Source organism: Biomphalaria glabrata, chromosome 18, assembly GCF_947242115.1.
Source record: "Biomphalaria glabrata chromosome 18, xgBioGlab47.1, whole genome shotgun sequence".
Taxonomy (NCBI): domain Eukaryota; kingdom Metazoa; phylum Mollusca; class Gastropoda; family Planorbidae; genus Biomphalaria; species Biomphalaria glabrata.
In genome coordinates, this window is record NC_074728.1 from 23,657,609 (window position 1) to 23,669,240 (window position 11,632).

Below are 11,632 nucleotides of genomic sequence, written 5' to 3' on the forward strand. Positions count from 1 at the left end.
ACTGAAATTTATGAACTTGCTCTAGGAAAAAAAAAAAGAAAAGCTAACTTTTTACAAACCTTAACAATGTTGACTATGTTTCTAAATGTATCCTAAAAAGATGTTACCCTGTAGATTGGAGAGGACAAGAAGCCAGCAGGGTGCATGTAGGAATGGGTTGAGCTAGCGCCATACAAGTAGGCTCCAAATTTAGAGCCCTGCTGCCCATACAAGAAGTATCCTCTTTCGGGGAGCTGCATTTCACCTTTGTGCTATTCTCTGGGACCGACCCTAACAGTGACATACTGGCTTAAAATAAGGAAAATCTGGAATTAGTCAAAGTGACATGCCTAAGACAAAGCAAACACAATAATCTGTAACATGTCCAAAACAATATTTATAAACAGGAACAAAACAGAAATTTGGTAACTTAATACCTTAAATAGTAAAACTGACATAAGGGAAACAATGCTCGGTGTAAAAGAGTTACTTACCCTGTCTGGTTTATTTGAATAGGTTCTGTATTCAGTCGGAGGTCAGACACATCCTCCAGTTGACATATATAGATAAGGAAATGATGAAGACGAAACAGCGACACATCAGATGTACTAGAAGAGATAATCCCGCAACTTTAATAGTTTCAACCCTTAAGAGTCCTTTTTATACATATGCTTAACTCTTTATCTCCGTAATTATTTTCCACATTCTGTCGGAATGTTCACTTTTTACATTTGTACATTCTACCCTGTTGTGATTAAACTTCAATAGCATTTTGTTTGAAATCAGAAAACGTTTACTTTTGGTATAGAATTATAAGAGAATGTATGCTCTTTTAAAATAGAGTTTATAAAACCGAAAATTAATTTAATGTAATGGGGTCAAATCAACGATAATATCCTTAATTAGGAGAGAAAGAGTTAATAAATAAAGACAGATCCAAAAAAGAAAATAAAAACAATCATTAAAATTACATTATTTTTTAAGACATTTTAACAAATCAAATTTTTTAGACCATAAAGCAAAGCATCGAAATCAGTGTTTTTTTACCCAGACTTACAGTGATCTCTGCTATGGGCCGAAGAGGAACGCAAGTCTATTCCCTGTATGCCTCTGGAAGCCATTAGCTATTGACATGTATGGAGATATATACATAAATGGTTCCAGCTAAGGAGTTTTTAGTAAGGACTTTAAAAGGGGAGAACTCGAACATCTAAATCTCTCACTCAGTCAGATTTTGCAGATGCTAATTATTATTATAAATATCTTGATATCCAACAAAATATATGAATAAAATAAAATTGATAAGCAACCATAAGAAAAAAGAAAAAGGACAAAGATGTCTGTCACATGCAGCTATTTACAGAGTTCTTCCCTTCCCCCCCCCCATCTCCCATGTTTCCCAAAGTGGGATATGAGTTTGGAGGGGATACGCATGTTGCACCTCATTAACTATGCTATGCTCAGTAAATAAATTAAAATAAATTAGGAATACTTAATTGTAAGAGATGTGTTTATTGCACCAATAAAAATGGCAATAGAGAGATGTTTTAAAGCTTCGCAATGTGATGTGTCATAAAATAAACTTTTCATTTCCATATGTGTGATTTAAAAAGGTCAGGCCAACTTGTATTGCCACTCTCTTATTGTTAAGCATTGAAAAAAAAAATAGGGGGTGGGGGTGGGGTAAATTACAGTGGGTTTAAGTTCTGGAATACATTTTGACTTTTCCAACTTCCTACTTATGTGAAACTGCTTTTTTCAGCATTTGTAGACAGTAGAAATTAATTCGAAAAAAAGTAACAAACTGTTAAACGTCAACAGCACCTCAGACTTCTTATGCAAGCAAATTTTTAGGGTTAGGGTTATTAAATTAAATTATTATTAATTATAAAAGGGGTACAAGGTACAATAATGTCAAAAGTTTGGGAAACACTGGTGTAGGTACATATTAGCAAAAGAACAGTAACTAGTATTCAATACAAAACTAACAAATATGTAAAATAAGTTAATGAACATGGGAACAGAAATAGATATTTTATGTAGTATTTTGAAACCCTTTTTTCATGGTCCCTCCTACACGTGGGGGGCTGCTGCTCTTCCTGCCCTCCCCTTAGTACACAACATGTGACATGCACATCTCTTAGAGGTTCAGTGTAAAAAGGGATAACTGCAATACTCACAACCAGTAATAGGCATCCATAAAAAGTCCAATAGGAACCACCAAACTCATAGCAGACAATCCACTTTTGGAAGGGATGCCATCACATGACGCCAGGAAGACATACATGACTTGAACAGGCTTGTTGGTCCTCAGATAGCCCAGGCTGCTGCTTGAATTTATCTTCAGAAATTTGTCAGACAAAAAAAGTTAACCTTTGTATAGTTGTATGCTTATAGAAGACTCAAGTTACTTCACAACTAAAGAAAAGCTTTTGGTTGTAACCTAATAGGAAAGCTTGGAGCCCTGTTCAACTGTAGCTTATGTATTCAAGTTTCTTTTTTTGGAATATTGTTAAATATTAATGATTACCTATAGAATTTATCATTAATATTTACCGTATTAATTTTATTTTTATTTCATCATATAAATAAACACTTAATGTTACGTCCACAGAAACAACCCTGGGCGTTAATTATTATTACAATCATTAGTTTCTATGTTAATGACAACATCCTAATCTTGACCTTCTGCAGGATGGCGAAAGATGGCATCAAGCAATGTTTGAGCCTGAGACTGTCGAGCCCAGAGCGTGTTCCATAAAAAACAAGCAACCACTAAGAAATCAATAAGTTAATGTATCCAACCTTTAAACTGTATCTAGCCTTTTGTATCACATGTTTCTCCTGGACTTGATGCTGCACCAGGACAGTGACCATGTCGTAAAGGGCCAACACAAGGAAATGACCCTCGCCTATAGCGTTTGTAACTGTCATCAAATGTACTTGTATCTTTTGTCTTTCAGAGTATTTTAGTAGGTTGTGCTTTTGTAATTATCATTTATGGTTCAGTGTTTTATACATTATTGCTAGATTATTGTATTATTAGAGTTTTGACTTGTAAAAGGACTAACTCATTGTCTTTTCCTGGTATCTGATACCCAGCATTTATCTATAGCATTTACTCTCACAGGCTTGAATTGTTCTCTCAGCCTCAGCGTTTCAGTGTCCAACTTTCACAACCATATAGGAGCACAGAGACCACAAACAAAGAATACAGTTTCTATTCTAGATTTTCCAGTTTGCTTATGACATCCGATACTAAGCTTAAACAAGTCTTATCTCTTTTATTGATCCTCCATCTCTTTTTATGTTTGACCCTAGGTATTAAATGAGTCAACTTCTAATCTTTCAAACATCTCGGACTATCTCCACCATAAACTAGTACTTTGCTTAATTCAGCACTGTTTTACCATGCCAACCCTAGCAGCAGCATCCAGTTTTCAAGTAAGATTAGAATAAAATAGTCACAAAATTTAATAGAAAAAAACCTGATGTATATTTGAATTCATGAGACCCTCTTGAATTACATTACGGGAATGATTTGTTCAATGTCAAAGATATTTTTAAAATTAGATTAAGGACTCCTTTATACTGAACACCCAGCATAACAGGTTGTCATGAGGGCTGGAAGCTGTCTGGCTGTGATGAAAGGATGCAGTTACCTATTTTTTTTTTCCATTCAAGGGCGATTCGTGTCAAATTCAATAGTGAATTTAAATTTTCCACATATACAACTTAAATCTCTCTTCTTCCCATCTTTCTGCTATGAAATGATTGACTGTGTCGATTGCTATCTTTCATTTACTTGTTCTTGAAACTCGTCCATAAGAATGTGTTCACAAAATGTTACAGATGTGTGTTGTGTAGTCATTCAGTGTATTCAAGTCATACTAAGCAGACATAAGTAAAGTAAAGTTCCCCTTTCAGACCTTGGGTCTATAGGGCAGATAATGTAAAGGTCATCTGATTCTGTGGCCTACGGTTAATGAGGGTGTCATGTGGCCAGCACAACAACCAGCCGCCTTTACTTTTGCCCAACTAATGTCAGGTACCCATTAGAAATGGGTGGACTCAGAGGCACCCAAGGATCCTGAAATAAAAATCCAGTCTTCACCAGGATTTGAACCCGGGACCCTCGGTTCAGAAGCAAGCGCTTTACTGCTCAGCCACCGCGCCTCTAAGCGGACATGATATTGTATTATTAAGTTCATAAATCTATTTTTATCTTTGAGCAAAGGGAAGGGAGAGAGAGAAAAGTAAAATTGTGTTTCTTAATTCTCTATGCTCTGGGTAACAAACTCTTGACTCACGGTGCCCCCACTGTGGGGAAGAAGAGAAAACAGTGACTCAATATTCTTTTTGACTTCCCCAGACTTGCTGATCTCCATCTCAACAGGTCTGGGAAACCAGGGGCCAGGGCTTTTGCAAGAGAGAATTTGAGCCTCTCAAGCCCTCACTCAAATGGGAGTTTGATGATGATGACTAACTAATGATACATGACTAGCATTCCAGAATTCAGCTTTGAGTCAAGGAAAAACTTACTGTTTCAACACTGCTGTTATCTTAGAAGTGTATTTGTAGACCATCCCTCTATGCCAGACAAAGATATTCTCTGTAGAATTAGTTTTGATTGTAATTTGATTTCTCTCAAATGTAACAACTGTAACAGAAGGAAAGAACCTGATGGGAACATAAAAAGACATTTATATATTTCAATATCATTTAGTCATTTCTTGTATTCTGGTTTTTATCTTATCTTATGAAATACAGACATTACTTCAAGTCAATCTAGTCATGCATGTTAATCAGCCAAGTCATTGGTTTTCCTGGCTAACTCAGGCAACCCATTCCATGCTCTAATAGCACTAGGGAAGAAGAAGCATTTGTACAGATTTTGTCCTAGCATATGGAACAAGGAATGTGCTACTGAAAGTGGATATTTCTTATTTGTATAGCACATAATTTGCCACTATATTATGATAATGTAAACTGGTCCAATCCATTGGTGACTTCTGTGCTACCCTAAGTTTTTTTTTTGTTCTTTTATAAAAGCGACTTTTTTATTTTGGACAAACTGGCAAAGAGACAAGAATATAAGTGGAGGGATTGAATCCCTGGTGCCGCGATTTGGAAGCAGATGCCAAGCAGATGGGCAAGACATGGGGACAGTTGGAGAGACTCGCCCAGAACCAAGATGCCTGGAGGAAGGTGGTCGGTGGCCTATGCCCCAGAAGGGACCATAGGCAGAGATGAGATGATGATGAGATGAGATTGAATCCCTGTTATTTCTTTTAGTTCAGTTTGAGTGTTATATTCATCCATTTGTATCTATTACCTTTCAGAATGATCCATGCATTAATGGCCATAGAGCAACTTTAAGCTTTATGTTTTACATATACAAAATAAAACATTAGTTTGATACTTTTCAATCCTTATTATAAAGTGAATGGCCAAACCTTTACTTTGTGAATCAAAGACATGACATTGATGCAGTAGCATCATAAAGAATTAGGTAAGATCAATATATACAACTGGACTAAAGTAAAGATGGGGGGGGGGGCGAGGTGGCAGAGTGGTTAAGGGCTTGGCTTTCAAACTTGGGGTCTTGGGTTTGAATCTTGATGAACACTGGGAATTTGAATTTTGGATTTTAAGAGTGTCCATGATTCCACCCAACTCTAATGGGTACGACTTTAGTTCGGGAAAGAAAAGGCAGTTGGTCGTTGTGCTGGACACATGACACCCTGCTCATTAACCGTTGGCCATAGAAACAGATGACCTTAACATGATCTCACCCATTGATACCAAGGTCTGAATGGGAAACTTTACTTTTTTACTTACATATATACAACACCAGCATTTGGATTTTAAAGAGCAATGTAAATAAAGGCTACATGGTATAGTGGTACACATTTCACACTGTCCCCACAATGGAACTGAGTTCAAGCCCTGCCTAAACGGTGTGGTGACTAACATGGCTTTCTCGTTGATTAAATGTGGAAAAGTTACCATTCATAACTACAACAAACACATGTCTAGTCATCACGACAGTCAACTAGGACTCACCGTAGAATATGAACCATATACTTGGTGCTCCAGCCTTCCACAGGGACCACTTGGATGGAGTCCATATTGACATTGTCAATAACCATTATTACTGAAACAGTTTAGTCGGCTGTGCTGTTCAACAAGTAAGTGAAACAAACTCTGCTGTGCAGAATCTTTCTGAAACAAATAATTTCAACTAGGATTGTGCAAAGCTTAAATTTGCATTCATAAATCTCAATATAAATATTATACATACAGTGTAGTTACATGATTCTAGGTATTCGGCCTTACTCTTCATTATTGTCTAGTAGCTGGTATAAAACTGGCTTGTTTCTGAGCAGTAAAATCAGATCCTTTGGCAGATGTCCAGAGTGCCGGTGTGTTGTCAAGTTGACCTGTAAGTTTAGAATATACAAACATATGACAGAAAATGATGTACTGTGACTCTAGATAAGTTATCCAATGTACTGGGCTTTAGAAAAATGTTTTTATTATTTGACAACTTTAGAAACATCTTGTTCAAATATTATTTTTTTTTTTTTTGCAAAGTGGGTGTAAAAAAAATATTTTTTTCTTTATTTTAAAGTTAACTATTTAAATTTGTTTTGTATGATTTTCTAAAAAAAAAATGCATTTTTGAAATTCTTTTTATTTTTTTTAAATAACAAAGTAATTATGTTTATTTCTATGTAATGTAGCTGGGGGAGGGTGACAGTTTCTGCCTCTTGGGGTCTCCAATTTGAATCAAGGTGAAGACTGCAATTTTGAAATATGGGAGTTAGGTCTACCATACTATAATGGATACCTGATATGAGTTAAGGAAATAAAGGCAATTTAACATGCAGATGTCCAAAATGAAACTCTGGTTAATGGTTAATATCACAAATAGTAACAGATGAGAATTATATGAATTCCACTCATAGGTTGCAAGGTCTGAAAGGATCTATGTTAGAATATTTAACCAGTAGAATTAGAAATATTTTATTGGTAGTAGTCTTGGAACCAAAAAATAGTTTCTAGGGTTGGACAAGAAATTACATCAACTCTAGGTGAGAGGCTATTGGCAAAGTAACACTATAGATAAAAACATAACATTTCTTTTTTTGTTTTTTAAATATTAGAGTAGTTTGTGTTTGAATCAACCTTAAATCAGCTTACTGGAAGCATAACAATGACATATAATTAGTGTTCATATAACAAGCTGATTGATCCAACATTTCTTGAAATAATATTTAGGAATATTTAATTTTTTTTTTTTTTAAATACTTGCACATAACTTACTTTGTTTTTGAATCAATAGTGAAGAGAAATACATTGATAAGGATTGAAGTGTTTCCAAAGGACGGTAATCCAAGAATGAAAGACTTTCCTGATACATCAGATCTACCTAGAGTAAAAATGTTATTTTGAAGGACTGTAAGTTAAAATTGTACATGTTGCCTTAACTTACCTTTTTAAAAATCTTTTTTTATTATAATTTCTATTGTGTCCTGCAGGACACAAGGGTTGAATCTGGGCTATGTTTAAACTCAGAAACATAATGCTAATCACTTTAAGATGCATGGTGGGTCCCCTGCTCAGCCGTGTCAAAGAACAAAGAGATATAACATTTATAAAGTCTTGTTTCATCTTCATGCTATTTAACCCTTGTTAGGCCAACATAAGAATATGTATCTTAGGTTTCGGACCCTTCAACTCAGAAAAACATTAGGAAACTAAAATAGAGGCATAATAGAGATAAAAAATTTATCACAAACTAATATTCACATTTGATTAGAGTAACACCATTAGTAAAATCCCTAAATTTAGAGACACTTCAGGACAGAAGAATAAAAAGTAAAGTTGCAATAATACATACAACACTGAACCACTGAAACTCAACACTTAGAAAGACACAAAGATAAAAGACACATTTCTATTCCCTATGCTGGAACAAACTAGTACAAGTGCTCCTTCATCCCTAGTGCCATGAGAGCATGGAATTTATTGCCTGAATCAGCCAGAAAAACCAACGACTTAGCAAAGTTTAAATCACTGATAAGAACAAGACACACACCTCTATTAAATTACCATCTGAACAAAATAAAGTCCACACAACTCCACCTTTGCAGACACTGTGCCCACCCTTTTGAAATTGTAAACCATATTCTCTTTGAATGCCCCTTCCTAAACGACCTTGGGCAGACCCTACTTCCACTATAGCCCAACATAACCAACACCCTGTACGGCAGTGCTGAACAACTGAAGAAAACAGCACATTTTTTTTCCTTGGCACAGTCTGCAAAAGAGCTCACAGCTCAGCAGCAATAAAGCTGGCTAGAAGAAGAAGAAGAAGAAGAAGACTTTCCCCGATTTTCCAATGCTGGACTAAACTAGTACAAGTGCTCCTTCTTCCCTAGTGCCATAAGATCATGGAATTTATTGCTTGAATCAGCCAGAAAAAACGACTTAGCAAAGCTTAAATCACTGATAAACATGCATGACTAGATTATCACATGGGTAAATGTAACTATCTTCTCTTTTGAAGTAATGTCTCTAATCGATAAGAGAAGTAAATAATATGTTTAATCTAATTCATGGACTATTCTTGTCTGACAGAAGTATTTAAGAGCTTTTTTTTTTTTTTTTTTTTTTTATTTTTATAATTATTGTGCTGGAAAAAAGCAAACTGCATTTTTATCCCCCTTCATCATACTAACTCACTAAAATATTCTTACTTTAATCATTTAGAACTTACCACTTACAGAGCAATGCAAGTTCAGCATTGATAGCAGCCATAACCCAATTACAGAGCAGTCCATGTTGGTAGGTCAGCCTATACACACAGATAATGACATAATATAAGAATTTCATTATTCTTTTTCTTTATATATCATAAACAATCATTTTTTTCAGTGATGCCCAATATGGCAATATAGGGCCCCTGCCCTAGACCATACTGAGCCACTGATGAGTGCAATCCAACCCACAAAATGTCTGACCATAGACTAGATAGTGTATAATAATTATAAACCGCAAAGGATCGCTCTATTTCAAGTGATGCATCAGCTCTATTCTAGAATGTTGATTGGAGATCTAGAATGTTTGTAAAATGTTTTACATGTTTCGGATGTTCCTTCAGAGTTGAAGATAATTACTTCCTAGTCCAAACCTCCCGCAGGACGACGGGGGATGGGAGCGGGCAGGGTTTGAACCCGGGACTATCAATAAATCTGAACGACAGTCCAGCGTGCAAACCGCACGACCAGGCAGCCATCTAGATTCTAGATATAGATATACTATACTATACTATAGTTATAGATTTACAGGTACCGAAAAGATAGCAAGGGCAAGAGCCTGAAGAGCTAACAATAGTCTCAATAGCCGAATCACTATTCACTATTCTCTTATCTTATAAGTTATATAATACAGACGTTACTTCAAAAAAGAAGATGATTCTCTTCTAGATTCAGAGATATCTACTAATCTAGATCTACGATCTAGTAGATCTAGTAGCAGTAGATTAGATCTAGAATAGATCTTCTAATTCTATTATTTTCTACTTGAACCGAATTTTTACATAATAATTTAATACTTTTGTTTTCTAACTTCCGGAGACAACAAAAGTGAAAGGTTAATTCAACAACAGCATCTAATGATCTTCATCAAATCTTGATGTCACAGACCTATAAATTATTATTATAATATTTACACAAATGTATAAAATGTAAATGTAAAATAGCAGCTCACATTAACTGCATTAGATCTGTAACGTTTACCACTTTTCATTGACTTGTAATATAATTATAGTGGATTGAGATCATTCGTTGGCAATTTCGATTTCTTCTCTGGTTCATGATTATTTTCTTTTTCTAACTTCTTCCATATAAGATTGTGAAAACTGTACTGACATTGGAGAATGAAAAGGGTTGAATTAATAATCAACCAGGAAAACTAATTAACTTATGCAGAGTTTAATTATAATTTAAATTCCTGACTTGATTAACACATGGATACGAGCAGGACGTAATTATGTTCTCTTTTGAAGGAACCTCTGTAATTTATATCAATGACTTCTCCCCAGTACAATTTGAAACCATGGGATCTAAAAAGGCCCAACTACATCGTGAGTAGACCTATCACCTGTTCATGTACAAACGTGTCGCCAACATGTCGGAAATAAATTGGTGCCTGCATGTAGATCTATAGATAGGCACGACTCACTATCAATACAATCGTCATCATTCAAGGTAAAGTGAGATCACGAAGAAAGGGTCGTCCGAAGATAAGCTGGCTGGACAAGAATAAAAAAATAGACCGGCCTTTACCTTGACATCCTAGCAAGAACGTTACAACTGCTGACCGGGGAAAATGGAGGGATTTAGTTGTTTTTTTTTTTGTTAAGTGAACTGTCACAGCACCCCTACGACGAACTGTCACAGGACCCCTAAGACGAACTGTCACAGCACCCCTACGACGAACTGCCACAGCACCCCTACGATGAACTGTCACAGCACCCCTACGACGAACTGTCACAGGACCCCTAAGACGAATTGTCACAGCACCCCTACGACGAACTGTCAAAGCACCCCTACGACGAACTGTCACAGGACCCCTAAGACGAACTGTCACAGCACCCCTACGACGAACTGCCACAGCACCCCTACGATGAACTGTCACAGCACCCCTACGAATAACTGTCACAGGACCCCTAAGACGAATTGTCACAGCACCCCTACGACGAACTGTCAAAGCACCCCTACGACGAACTGCCACAGCACCCCTACGATGAACTGTCACAGCAGCCCTACGACGAACTGTCACAGCAGCCTTACGACGAACTGTCACAGCAACCCTACGACGAACTGTCACAGCACCCCTACGACGAACTGTCACAGCAACCCTACGACGAACTGTCACAGCAACCCTGCGACGAACTGTCACAGGACCCCTAAGACGAACTGTCACAGCACCCCTACGACGAACTGTCACAGCACCCCTACGACGAACTGTCACAGCAACCCTACGACGAACTGTCACAGCAACCCTGCGACGAACTGTCACAGGACCCCTAAGACGAACTGTCACAGCACCCCTACGACGAACTGTCACAGCACCACTACGACGAACTGCCACAGCACCCCTACGACGAACTGCCACAGCACCCCTACGACGAAATTCAAGGGACAGATGAGAGATTTAGATCTATAGGCTATCTTTAACATCTACATCTGTTCGATACAGCTTAAGAAAACACCATCACCTGTACATGTCCGTTACCATTTGTTCCAGCCAGCCATCACTGCCCTATAGAGTTAATGAAGATTGGCCACCTGGTAAAAGTTTCACTTTCAGACTTTGCAATCTGTAGGGCCGATGATGTTAATGTTCTTTGCTTCTTTGGCCAGGGTGTCATGTGGCCAGCACAACGACAAACCGCCTTTCCCCAACTAAAGTCAGATACCCACTAGAAATTCAAAATCTCAGTTTTCACCAAGATTAGAACCCAGGACCTGAGGTTTGGAAGCCAAACGCTTATCCACCCAGCCACCGCGCTCGCTGGAGTGACTTGAAAAATGTTATATTAGTATATAACAGTTTATTTAATTTTAATGTAGCCTAAGTA

General features: G+C 37.1%; 1 long non-coding RNA gene across 1 annotated transcript; it reads right to left on the reverse strand.

The window, feature by feature from the left end:
• Positions 1-473: 473 nt before the first annotated feature.
• LOC129923925 (uncharacterized) lies at positions 474-6,419 on the reverse strand. The gene is made up of 5 exons (XR_008775870.1): positions 6,319-6,419; positions 6,046-6,204; positions 4,522-4,659; positions 2,160-2,320; positions 474-587 (listed from the first exon to the last, which is right to left on the reverse strand). It is a non-coding gene; the product is annotated as an uncharacterized LOC129923925 (long non-coding RNA).
• Between the last annotated feature and the right edge of the window lie 5,213 nt (positions 6,420-11,632).